This window comes from Oxyura jamaicensis, chromosome 20, assembly GCF_011077185.1.
Source record: "Oxyura jamaicensis isolate SHBP4307 breed ruddy duck chromosome 20, BPBGC_Ojam_1.0, whole genome shotgun sequence".
Classification (NCBI taxonomy): domain Eukaryota; kingdom Metazoa; phylum Chordata; class Aves; order Anseriformes; family Anatidae; genus Oxyura; species Oxyura jamaicensis.
In genome coordinates, this window is record NC_048912.1 from 9,993,213 (window position 1) to 10,007,053 (window position 13,841).

At 42.6% G+C, this 13,841-nt stretch overlaps 1 long non-coding RNA gene across 2 annotated transcripts in view; it reads left to right on the plus strand.

Moving 5' to 3' along the window:
• The window catches only part of LOC118176796, a 208,823-nt gene that overhangs the window by 184,765 nt on the left and 10,217 nt on the right, over nt 1-13,841 (plus strand). For both annotated transcript variants that reach the window (XR_004755522.1, XR_004755524.1), the window contains exon 4: nt 13,373-13,502. This is a non-coding gene — a long non-coding RNA (uncharacterized LOC118176796). The remainder of the gene's footprint in view (nt 1-13,372; nt 13,503-13,841) is intronic.

Sequence of the window (13,841 nt, forward strand, 5' to 3'; positions counted from 1 at the left end):
AAGGCGACTTGCCTCTGCACCCTGCTAGGTTTCTGTATGGCCTCCCATTCTGCTGCCAGCAGTGCGCTTTGTGTATGCTTCCCAGGTGATTCACACCATTCACGGTGCTGGGTGCTGAGTGAGTCCAGCTGCATCTCCCCTCAAAACAGCCCCGCTGATGGGCACTGGGGCAGCGGCCATCACCTCTGTTCTCTCTGCACCTGGAAATGATAACCAAACCACTCCGTATAAATCCACCTCATTCTCAGGTGGATTTTCAGTGCAAAATGAGCCTTTCCTGCTATATTTAACTAGGGTGAGTCTTGTTTTCTGGTATTACAAAGGCTTGTTCTGGCTTTATTTGGCATCTTTGTGTGTTTCTGTATGTGTGCTGTCTCCTTGGCACCATGCAATGACAACAGCATGTGTTTGCCTTGCTGAGGGATATCTCAGCCACGAACACTTTCTGCTTTGCAGGATGAATTTATTTCTATCTTTTGGGGGCTGGTGTTCACGTCTGACTTCATTGGGCCAGCCCTGCTTTTGCTCTGGAGGTTTTTTTTGGGGGGGCTGCTCTCAGCAATGCAGCATGTGTGTATGCCACACACAGACAACTCTGTTTGTCCCTGATGGGCTGAAGAAATACCTCCTAAACTAGTTCTTGACATGTTAGGTGTTGGCCAGGGAGATAATTTGTTCTTCTGACACTGGTTTGGATCTTTTTGTTGTGTTTGCTATTCACTGTGAAATCTTCACAAGCAAAAGAGGTCAATTTGCATAAAATTATAGGAATAGGAATTTATTTCAACAAAGGGGGGAGGGAGAAAAAGTCTGAGGAAAAAAAGATGTATTCTCTTATTCTCCTGACCTGTTTGGTCAAGTTGCTATTGAAATTTCTCCCGTTGCAGCGTAACTTTATGCTGTATTCAGTATGGCCTGGTTGTATCCCATGCGTGGTCTGAATGAGAGCACATCCAAATCCGTGGGACCTTTACATTTCAGTCTCTATCTAGATGTGACATTTAACTTTTTCAACCGCATTTGCATCCTGAGATGCGCATAAAATGCAAACATTTGGTCTTCGGAGAAGTCTGTGTCGCTTGTGTTCCCACCTCCAGCAGCCGTGCGTGCTGCTGCAGCCCCGTGTGCCAGCACTGCCGGCAGGGTGACAGCCGCCTGGGTCACATATCCCCACCTGACTCTGCCTCTCCTCACCTGCATGCTCGTTAGGGAATCGCTCTAATTACCTGGGCCATAATCCCTCCCCGAGGGGATGCCTTGTGCACAAAATTAATTTCATTTGGCCACAGAAACTCCTTGGGCCTTTGGCCTCTAAGTCTTTAACCATAGAGGAAAAAGCATCTGAAGCAAAGATCCTTCACTTGTAAGGCCCACTAGAAAATACCTCACACCATGCTGGACTAGAGATCGTTATTGACCTAAGCTCAGTCAATACATGTTTTAGAAGGGGACTGGTTTTAGTTTTTTGTCTGAAAAGCCATCTGAGGCTTGATCTGCCTCTGTTGACTAAGCTTACTAATATGCAGGGGGGAGCAAGCTGAATCTGCTGGGATTTGGAGGTGGGCTAAAGGCAGGTCACCTGGCATCTCCTGTCACCTACCGTACAGCTCATGCAGGCTGAAGACTTTCCATTTCTTTTCTTGTTTCCTTCCTTTCCTCTGTCGCTTCCTCTTCTCTGCCTTCAATCCTTATGGAAATATAATTATATCTGGCATTTGGAGAGGTAAATGTTGTTCCAGCAAGATAGTTTTGCAGAAAATGCCTACTTTCTTCAAAAAACATTGTTTTTACAGAGAAAGTGCAGATTAAAACAACTCAGCTGAAGATATAAAAAATAAGATTCTGACCAAAAGCCTCTGAGTTTTCAGGGTGACTGTAAATTTTTGGGTGGTTGAAATTCCTGTAGAGGATGGAGGGGAAAAAAAAGAAACATGTTTTCACCATTTCTAGTGATTCCACTATTTCACCTCAAGGGGGAAGCTGGGTTTATTGAAGTTATTTTTTCCACAGCAGTGGCTATTTGAGTCCTCTCATTCCCCTTTCTCTTTTTCATGCTTTTCCCACAATTTAAACCATATTAAAAATCTTCTAAAATTCCTTATCTTTCTCCCCTCTTTCCCTTTCTAAAATATTCAAATCTTGCTATGATTTTACTATTCATAAAAGAAAGAAAAAAGAGACAGATGAAAATGATAATTTTCATCAAAGAAAACGTTAAACATTATATAGTTTTTTTTTTAAAGTGAAATGTTTTGGAGAAAAAGGGGAAAAAATAAAAGCTGTACTTGAGCACTTCTTAAATGGTGTGTGGATTCAAGGGCTTCACATTTCATCAGCATCCTTAATGAGCTTGAGGTGCCTCTAATAAATCTTAGCCCTTTTAATGAATTCTTTATAGCTCTTAACTGCTTTAGATAGAGGTTGACGAGTGTAACCGGTAGCGCAAAATCTTGGCATGCAATAAGACGAACAGCCCCATCCTTTCCCTCTGGCATCCCATCTGAATTTTTGCAGCAGAGATAACCAAGAATCTGTCACTGCTATGAAGTTTGAAATTTAATTAGGAAACTAATAAAGCAGCTCTCATATAGTACTGCAGTTGCCTAGGAGATATTATGTATTGTTAAAGAGCTTCTACCAATGGAGCCGGATTGCATGTGTTAGAGATCTGTTATTTGAGCGAAGAGGGTTTAAGATTGACTGCTTCTCTTTCGTAAACCATTTCCTAGTAGGGTTAATAACTCACTAGAAAGAAATATTGGTACTCCTTGAATGGGCCATTTATACACCACTGAGGAGCAGAGGCTAAGAGATTAGTTTCAAACCACTCATTTCAGAAACAGATTGAGGGCTCTGTCTCTCCCTCCACTTCCCCTACAGTTTCCATTCTCAGTTGGATTCTCAATGAAAAAGAGGCCATTTCTTTCACTTGTAACCCCAGTGCTCTGGGAATAATTTTAGCACAGTTAGCTCTCCTCTTTGGGCTTTTCAGAGACAAAATCTGGGATAAGTTGTCTCAGCTGTCGTGGAGGAGCCATACGTGGTTGCGAGAGTAGAATCAGATTAGATTCCTCATGATGGATCTTGCCGTAAGATCTGCCCCTTCGTAAATGCTTGGTGTGTTATGTCCAGACAAACTCTCCTTGACTCAGTGCAAGTTTTGGAACTAATTTCAAGTAAGGGAGTTTTGGTTTGGTACAATTAGTTTCAATGCATATCATAGTTAGTAGACTATATTTTATTTTGTTGGTATACCCTATAAAACATAGTCCTGTTGACTAATCTACAAGTATGCAGTTACTGTATGCAGTTAGTACTAGAATTCATGAGAAAATGGGTTTATTGTACCTGAAGACCTTTTAAGACTTCAAATCTTTTTCCCATAGCTCATCAGAAAACCACTGAACTTGGTATTTGTGTTTAAATTTTTTTTGCAATAAGTCAACTTATATTTCAAAATGAATAGTTTCTTCAAATAAAACTTTTTTTGTTGTTCTGAAAATGCCAAGGAAAACTTCTTTGACCATTTCAAAACCATTGTTTTTGGAAGAATAATTGAAATTAAAAAAATCTACTGAAGCTGTCCCATCCCTCCGAACTATATCTGTTTGGGCAAAGCAGCATATTCCCGCAACAAAAAGAAACCACATTAAAAGTATTGACCAAGTCTATTTAATATTTATTGCTCTTTGATAACTGAAGAGAATAGGAAAATCTTCTCAGCAAGGCGCCATGAGAAGGACTTTCTTGGAGAGCAGTTTTACTGAGAAAATCGTGGCTCCATTATGATTTTCTCAGCTGAGGTCCTGGCCTTTCGGCCCCTCAGTAAATGAACATTAGTGAGTTTTTTGCACTTCCTGGAAGCTCCTGGTAAGGGGATTTTATTGTTCGAGGCTGCAGATAGCACGCTAAGCTGAAATGGAGACAGTTGTTTTCCCAAAGCGCTCAGATTGCAGTAGGCTGCAGAGAGGGTGGTATATGGGTTTGTGCAATAGCGTGATTGTTGGAGCCATCCAGTGACAGATGTAGTTAAACTGATTTATTATCAACATAAAGGGTGTTCAATAATAATAAAACAATGATGAATCCTCACTTTCTGCTGAAAGGCAGCAACTCACGGCCTGTGGCAGGCAGATGACTGAACTTGTAAAACAAATTCTACTGACTTCAGCTCAACAAAATCAGAATGTTTATCCTGTAAAAATAAGAGAGATCTTCAGCCTCATTCCAGTCCTCCAGAGAAAAACACGCTGAAGTCAATCGTATTTTCACAACAGCTTGTAGCCTTGTCTTAACGACCAATAACAAGTGTCTCAGCAGCAGTGTTTGTGGTACAGCAAGTATCTTTATCTGGCTGTGACACGGGTGGGGAGGCAGGACTCTACTGTGAGCTCTGTTGTTGTCTTTGCCGAAGTGTCAAGTGAGTCATTTTACCTTGATGAACAATAGTGACCTCATCAGGGTTTTGTGAGCCGCAACTGACTAATGAACGTGGTGCTGAGCTCCTTCCACAAGGTAGCGAGTTCCCTTGAGCCAAGCAGTTGATGAAATTATATCCGTGAGCATCTGACCTATCGGGCAAACTGTGCTGAGCCGATGGTGGAGTCTGACCAACAACACATCATTAAGACTTTCTTATGGTTAGGAATGAGTTGCATGGACTGAAATGGTTTTCCTGCAGGCTGAAAGGCTCTTGGGAATGTTATTTGGTTATGGAACTTGCTGCCTCTCAGTTATGGGTTTGAATCCAGCCTTATTAAGTTACTGAAAAATTACCACACCTTATCCCTACTGGAAGGGCCGTGATCCAAATGAGATGTCCCTAGTGTGACTGAAAGTCACATTTTGTGCACAGAATATGGGCTGCAGCCATTCAGAAGCACGAATGAATACGAATGTGCCACAGGCATCACCTAGGAGGGGAACACCTTGGAGTAAGGATGGGGTTAAACTTCCATCTCCGTGGTATAATTACTGAGAGAAATGGGCTGCTTGTAATTATGATGATATTAAACCTGATAACGTTTTTGGGCCAGATTTTTTCCTCATTTATACTGGTATGAATCAGGAGACTGAGAGGAGATCTTGGCCAAATGGAGTTCTTCAGATAAACCTCAGGCTAAATAAGATTGAAATCTTTCACTCCCATGATACCCCTTCAAACAGCTTGTTTGCTCTTCTGTTAGAGGCCAGGTATATTTATGGTGCAAACTATACAAAGATTACTGCTATTAATTAACCATGTTATAAAGTTCTTAATCTCATCCACTTCAGGAGCACTAAAATAATTTACATACAAAAACAATAGCGTTGAAAAATTTTCCATCTGTTTTCTATCTTTTCCAAGAAATTTTTAGATGTTGGCCCTTTTCCCAGCAGACCATCTCCCCAAGGAAGCATATCTTGACCAAGATGCCTTCCCAAACTACACTAATTAAGGTGGTTCTATGTGAGTCACAGGGACTTTCCTCTTCTTTCATAAGCTATCAGTGATGCTCTTTGGAGAGGAAAACAACAACAACAAAAAATAATCAGTGTTTCTAGTCAGGAGAAAGCATGATAACCTGTAAGAGTCACCTGATTTTGTCTGATACAGACAGAGCTACGTAGAGGCTAGAGTGTCAGATGATGTAAATAATACAACTCCATTGACTTGCTGATGAGCTGTCCTTAAAAACTCCATGTATAAAGTCAGCAGATGACATCAGTAAGTCTGGTATAGCAACATGGCTTTGGATGCAAACCATTTCTAACACTGAACAGATTCAAAAGCAAAATGAAACGGTATTTATGAAAGAATTACAAGCAAAATCTAAATAAACAAACTTATTTATTTGCAATGCATAATTTCAGCAATTTAATTTATAACGATTCCTTGGTTCTGTTACAGATAAAAGCTGTTATACAATATGTTATCTCAATGACGATCTAGCAATCATTCTTAATTTTATTTACTTAAATACTTGCAAGCTTTCTTAGCACGTACAGCCACAGAGTAATGAGAAAATTTTGATTGCTAGCGTAACTTCTCTAAATCACTGGTCTTGTAGCAGAAGTTCTAAAGAAGAAATAAAAATAGGAAGGTCTTCTATAGCAGGCCCCTCCACTCCTGAACTCTCTTCTCAAGTGAAAAAAAGAATAAACTCCTATTTTTGTACATTCTGTACACTTTACACATCACCAGCAACGTTGCAAGAAATTAACAATGGAATTAATGGTGTTAAACTCATAACAACAACAACAAAACATCCCACAATGATGAAAAGTGGCCTGTGCCAACTAGAATAAAATTTCTAAAATTTGGCTGTTACAAAGACAGGAGAAGAAACTCATTGTAAAGAAGTGGATATACTTTGCTGTGAAGATGGCAACAGAAGCTGACATCATAGCAGTTCTGCTGATCCCCTGCTACACTGACTCCAGGTTTCTGTAGCTTTCCCAAATTCAGAACGTGTCCATGCAGCTGCGGCTCCAGTTCAGGTCAAAACTGAAAAGCAACTGACTCCAATGGCCAACTTTGTGTCTGAGGGCATGTGAATATCACAAGAGTAACTGATGTTGCAAAATCCTTATTATCTGGGGCACAAAAAGCCCCAAGAATGCAGCTCATGGGATTCTGCCATTCCTGCTGTAAACTCCCATTTTGTTGCAGTCACAAGCAAAAAGCCCTCGTGGTCCCAGAGATGTGGGCAGCAACTTTTTAGTCTTTAAGATATTTTTGAGTAAATACTTCACTTATTCTCCAGCTCCCTGAAGTTAAGATAACAACCTTATGGTTCCTTCTCCCTGCCAACTGCTGTTTTGAATTCTTTGTCTTCATCTCCCATGCCAAGAAGATAAGGATTGTCTTTTAGAATTGTGTGTTCTCTGACACATCGAGGCAGTCTGGAAGTCATTTCATAAGTCTCGTTTGGTCCCAGAGAGGTGCTCAAGCCAGGCACAGAGCCCGTGGTGTAGGGAAGTGGTGCCAAGGGGGCGATGCATCCCTGTGTCCTGTGCCATAGGATGCAGCCCCCTGCCCAGACTCGTCCTGCTGAAGTCTGGCAGGGCTGAGTCCTCCTCTTGCAGCACAGCACGGGGCTGTCCCTGGCAATGTGCAATTTGAGCTTTTCAGCATTTTGATAAATGGCTATCAGAAAGTTGTGTTCCTCCCAGTTAGGACGCAATTGCTGCCTGGGAAGCAGAAACGGAGAAGTCCTGTGTGCACTTCCTGCTGTCTCCATTTCAACCAGATTTCACCAAGCTTTACACTCTGGATGGGAAAACAGAACAACATGTGACAAGGCAGGAATCGATTCTGCCATGTATAAGAACAGTTGGGTTTTGTTTGTTCTGGTTCCACTCAGGTTTATCTGCACTTTGCGGATCTGAACTGGCCCTCGGGGTTAAAGACAACGCCTCAGCAAAGAGCACCAGCCCAGCCCGCAGCTAAGCCTCCTTGTCCTCCTCCTGCATGCTTGCCCTGGAGCCGAGGCGTGTGGGCTGCCAAGCAGCACCTGCCTCCTGCCCCTGCCGAGCCCCTGGCCACCAGCAACACCGCATGCCCCGGGCCGGGATGCTCTGGGAAACGGGCATCTCTGCTTCCTCCACCTGGGTGTTAGATGACCCCGACAGGGACGAGGATGGTGGCGGGAGGGAAAGGGCTTTGTTCCTTGCCTCCATTTGAACTAACAATTCACATCGCCCTGCTATTTTCACACAAAAGGGTATTTGGTAATTTTGTATTCTATAACAATGAGTCTGGTATTTCCGTAGCGATGCATATTGTTATAATCTCTCTCTGCTTTGTTTCCTCGACATATTTTTTTATTAAAAAGTCTTCCCAGTCTTAAATAAGTACAGAATAAGTGTGGTCATTCTGGGAACATGAGAGGCCTGATTATCTGACCATCAAAGCCTATGCTGTAAACAGGATACTAGTAAACAGGAACTGAACCCCATATGGAGAGTTTGTGGTTTTCTTCAGCCTCTGTTTGTTATGTCTTACATCCTGTTAATTATAGAAAAAGAGCTGGAAAGTTGGAAATAATCTTTTCTCCAGATTATTTCCAGCTTCCCTCAGATAGAAGAAAATGCAGTATAGCACTGTCTTACCTTGCTTCCTTCAGATGTAAAGCATTAAGACAACTCATTCCAAGGGGATCACTTTTCAAGGGGATTACGAGTAGATTTTTTTTTAATTACAGAATGAAAATTAAGATCTTATATCATCTTATTCAGGGAATCCTTCTTTTAATTTTAGCACCACTTTTTGGTGTATTGTTTGGAGTTTGAGATCTTTTGCTGCCTTTTTAGAGATTTAATTCTGGGTAGGTGCGTTCTTGGAACAAAAACAAATGACAGACTCTACTTTAAACTCATCTTTTTCAAGTTATTTATGCTGTTAAGAAGTTTTGCTGGTGGTGTACCTCTTCTAGCCTGCTGGGATCACTTGCTTAGCTGCAGCGGGTTGTGCATGCATCTGAGAGGTTTCTCCAGAGCTGGCCAAAGCAGTGGGCAGAGCAGAGCGCTAAGCCTAATTCCCACTGCTCGTTCTTCACCTTTGCTTTCTATGAATGATTGCCCATTTTTCCAACATGATTCAGCTCAAATTTTCAATGTTGACAAAATGATTCAGCAGCAAAACACTGAAAAGCTTTGTCCCTGAAGTTCTGCGTTTTGCGGTACGTTCCCGTTTTTTCTTAACAACCTGCTTTGGAGGTCTGGTGCCCGAGGGAGCCATCTCGGAGGATGGTGTAAGAGGTTTTGCTTTGTTTAGACCCACTCTTATCGGATTAGGCTTTGGTTTTGCAAAACAAAAAGCCAAAATCTATCTGATTCAAGGTTCCATGTTATCTGTGATGAATTGACAGTGCAAGCCACTGCTGATGTTTCTTAGACAGCCCTGAACCAGCGACCACAAATAAATCTCCTGTTATGTTATTTTTCAGCTCTCTACTCTCAACACTGTTTCTTTAAACAGCTCTCTGATGCTAACCATCTGCTCCAAATTGCTGCATTACTCTTCAGCTCCGTAAGGCCAAGTCTCATGCGCTCTGCCCCCAGCAGCAGGCTCAGCATCCAGGCTCGGGCTGAGTCCTCCCTCCGTGACACAGAGCCCCAGCTGCTGTCGGGTCTCATCTCCAACAGACGGGAGGAAGGTGGGGAGATCTCTCCTGCCCCATGTCCCCAGGCTCAAGGCCTTGTAGCACCTCCAGTCCCGGGTCTGCTGTTGGGACAGCAAAATCCTTTCAGGATTATGGGATCACCAGAAAGAAAGGGCTGCCTCCGAACGAGATGGGTGGGATGTTATAAAAAACACTTGGTTCTGGCATAACTCCGCTCCCATTAAACTCAAGGAATAAACTTCTACCAACTTTACCAGGAGCAGAGTGCGGCTAGTGAGAGCTTTTGAAGATCCCACTGTATAGCTGCACCCACGTTATGTATCCATTTTAATGACATGATTAATAAAATACCAATGGAGCTCCAAACAGTTCTGTGTTCGTTTTCCAAAGCAGTTTGACTCATCCATAATCATAACCAGACTTCCAATTACACTGGATTTTAATTGTTCTTCTTTAAGGATAATTATTAATACTCTGAAAAAAATTACTGTGAGTAGCTGGTGATGAGTAGGAATAGGCATCCTCGCTTCTCTGTCTGTTCTGTCATTTGAGTTATGAGGAATGTAATCGGATATGTGACACCCAGACAGAGCGTGGTTTCCAGGATCTGAGAGTGCTCTGTTTCAGTTAATGTGTTAATTTGGGCTCCATCTTCTCATTTGTTCTGCTTTGATCTATCATTTCATAAAGCCAAAGCACCAGATTAAGTGTGTGTGCTTGATTTATGTGCAAGACTGCATTTGCATACACATTAATATTTTTAAAGTTTTGGTCCAAATTTCTGCGAGCCATGGTATGGAGTAATACGAGCTGTAATTTCACACTGCATGGCAACGACTGGTGGGAATAAAACTGTCCTGCAATTTGGCCATATTCACATACCAGCAGCTATTTTCCATTTGGAAATTTTGAATATTACCAATTGAAATATATCTGTAAGCAAGCTGTAAGGCGAGGCATTGCAGGAGCTGAAGGGCATGGAGCAGGAGGCTGAACCTCATGCTCACCCTATCTGGATTTTAAAGAAGCGAGATTAAAGTATCAGCAAAAGGGACTTGTTCTTTCTGCCTGAGAAGTAAAGAAAAACCCAGGGACCTGATCGCGCAGAAGGTTTTCACACGAGTGCTTAGAAAGAAAAATCCTGACTGGGAGAACAGTTAGGACTGAGTTTTCTCATGTGCTGTCTGAGAGGTTAAATTTGCTTTTGTGCACAGCACAGGGCTGCTTTTTGGCATGGCGGTATTTATATTCACCCAGTTAAAATGCCAGTGCCAGGATCCCGCTGCCATTTATCCGTAAGCACAGATTATACATGTGTAAGGAGGGTGTCATTCTGACAAGCTGGGTCTTTAAACTTTCACAGCTTTGGAAAGTTAAAGAGTTTTTTTTTTTTTTTTTCTCTCTGACACCTAGCCCAAGGGGGTTAGTAGAGCTGCTAAGAAATGATTGAACTTTTGTAATAATTTCTTTCTGAAATTCATGCTGGATCCTTTGAGACATAAGGTAATACCATAATGTGAATATAATCATATAATCCTTTTAGTTTTATTATAGTAATTATTGGAATTAGAACAGTATTGTTTTAATAATACTGTTTTTCTTCAAAGAGCTCCACAAGCTCCATATTATAATTCGTTTTATTTTAAAAAAGGCTCCCGGGGGAAATGCTGATTTTTAGAAATGTGCAGTTTGACTTGGAAAATATCTATTCCAGTGCCACTTCCACCCATCATGGTGAATTTTAGGAAAATTTCAGTAAAAAATAAAAGGTCAGGATACTCGTCTACCACTGCCAAACATCTCGGCCAGTACAGCAGAGAGGTGGAGAGCTCTGGGTCAGCCTCTGCTCTGCAGCCTTCAGCTGGGGGCCTGGGACTTTACACGTTGCTTGTGCTCCCTGAGCTATCAGATGAGCCGGATCTCCCCTTCTCCAGCTGGAAATGTTTGACTCTGTTCTTTGCTAGAATTAGAAGCTCTGCTTGGGTTAGTTTGATTTCTGGTTGACCGGCTGACTACAGCGAGGCTGGTTTGTGTTTGGTCGGGAGGATATCTACCCGGCGCTGCTGGGGCTTTGCACGTCACGCTGGGGAGATTTGCCGAGTGGGAAGACTTTCCCCTTTCCTAGAAGTGGTCGATAACTGGATTTGCCTGCCAAAGTCTAGGACTTTATTCAGTAGAAAGATCATTTCAGCTGTACAAGCGATGTCCTCTGCCCTCTGATGGTTACTGATTTGAACATGTCTGGTTCATGGCCTGGCTCACCCACGGTGGCTCGCTCAGGGCTACCAGCCTTTATCAGATCTGGACTCAAACCCAGAGGCGGCTGGGTTGGAGAGCCACCCGCTCAGTCAGAAGACGTCGCTTTCCCTCCATGTCCTTTTTGCTTCATAAATGTGTAGCACAATTTTGCCTCCTTTTAGCTTGTCAGAATAATCTAACCCAGACATTTCTGATTTAAATTAGAGCCTTTTCCAACTAACAAACTTTCAGAACCGCCTCTCCTTCTAATCCCTTCTTCTTTATTTATTTTTATATATCTTGTCTTGACAAATTATGTTGCTTCATGTCATCTCAACCGATGTGGTATAAAATTAAAAGAAAAGCCACTTTGTAATGTATCAAAATGTTATTAAAAAACCCCCCAAACGTTTCTCGTTTTTGCTCACAACTAATCCCAAGTGGCAGCGGACTGTGAGGTTTTCTGTGAATGCATTTACAATAGGAGCCAACCACACATTTCACTGAATCAACAGGCTTGTCTTGAGATATTTATGACATGATTGTTGAAACTTCTGTTTAGTCAGCCATCCCCAGGAAAGACGGCATTTTTGATAGTGCCCGAAGGAATTAGGCACATGTTGTCAAAAGGGTCTTAGAAAAACCTGAAAGCCCACTGAAAACAGAGCTTGGACAGCTCGGTCAGTTAGGGTCTTGCAATTGAAGTGCCGGGTTCCCGCTGCAAAGGGGATGGAAACGGGACGTGTAACACCCCCACCAGCTGCAGCCAGCGGCAGCACAGCTCTCTTCGCCATCACCAGCAGCGACAGAGCAGCAACAATCCCATTTTGTCATGGGGACTGAGACACTACCCTTAGCTCTGGCTGTGTCACCTATAAAAACTAAACGACAATCATTGTCTGCACAGCTTAGGGGCTGACTTTCTGTCACTCCCAGGGAGGGTGCTGCCCTTCGGTTCACCCAGGGAAGGCGGGTTGCCTCTGAGCTGCGACTCTGGCTCGCTTCTGGTGGAGGACTACGTGCCAGTCAGCAAGCATCCCATTGCTCCGCGTAATGTCTGTAGTCTGAGTTAACTCCGGGGCAAGCAGGAGCCGTTTCTGTATGTGGGTCTCCATCTGTAAGACCCCTGAGGAGCGTTAGCAGCAGACCCCGTTCCCCACAGATGGAGGGCAGAGGCTTCTTCTGCAGTGGCTGCATCGGTGCGAGGGCAAAGCCTGCCTGGGAGACCGTGCCGCCAGGCTGAAGCCAACCTTGGTCCCGGCTCCCCAGCCGCCGCCTCTTACCACAACCCCTCCAAGTGTCATCTGAACTATTTTTCCAACTAGAGCCAGACTGCTTCATCATGTCCTCGGTATGAAAAAACTTGCAAAGGGGGCAACCTTTGATCCCTAAAAGCTTTCAGAAGTGTTAATTCCATGTCTGGAATATTGTCACGAAGCGGCCGAATTCCAGTGCGCAGAAGAGCACAGGCTGCACCCGGGGGGGTGGATGCAGCCTGCTCAAAGCTGTGCCATGTGGAGAAGGGCACTTCTCGCTAGGCTTTGTGTTTGGGCTTTTATGATGCTTTTAATATGAGAGACTCTTATCATGGTTCATTTGCTTCCATGCTTGTGGTTTTGCCACTGGGGAGCAATTATAGGATCCTGTGATTCATGCTCAGGGAAGAGCTGAAGTTTAGATGGTGAATTATGTGGCTATTTTTTGGTGGACTTTTGTTGGTATTGAGCTAGAAGATGTTAATGCACTTTGGTCCAATTAAGCTGATGATTATCTTGTGCACGGCCACACGGCGTATTTTGTTAGCTATGCTCCTTGACTGTTTGGAAAGGAAATACCGATAGAAATTCAGACACAAGCTGTTAATGATTTGCATTTGCTACAATAAAGCAATAAAGGCAGGCTCTTAATTAAGATCCACTATGATTTTTTCCAGTGTTTTTTTTTTTTTTTATTAGTTATTATTTGCTGTGTTTCCAGAATGTCTATGCTCTAACCGTTTCATTTTGTTTCCTTTTTTGTCCCACCAGTATTGATGTCATTTGGAGATTTGATTGTCAACATCATAAAAACAGCGCCAGAAAAAGCCACGAGATATTGCAGAAAGTCCAGAATGACTGAAAATTGGAGGACTTTTCCAGGAGATATAATTTTTCACTGGTGAGTAGGTGGAGCCATTTTATTTTTCCCGACTGCAGTCTAGAACAATTCAAGTTTCTGAGATTTGTATTTTGATGTCATTGATCATCTTGCTGCAACAATGCAGCAGTGTTTCTCTCGTGTCGTCATTGTAAATTATATGTGCTTCATACTCCATTATTAATTAAGAACAGTTTTCTTCCATTTAAATATTGTTATTTCTTGAGGTGGGAAGAGGATTTTTTTGACTGATCATCCTTCATTAAATTAGCTGTAGAAATGGTTTGCATCTTCTGAGGTTGAGTGTAAATCTAAGCAAAACCACTTATTGCAAAGTCTGAAACTGGGCAAAACTTTTTG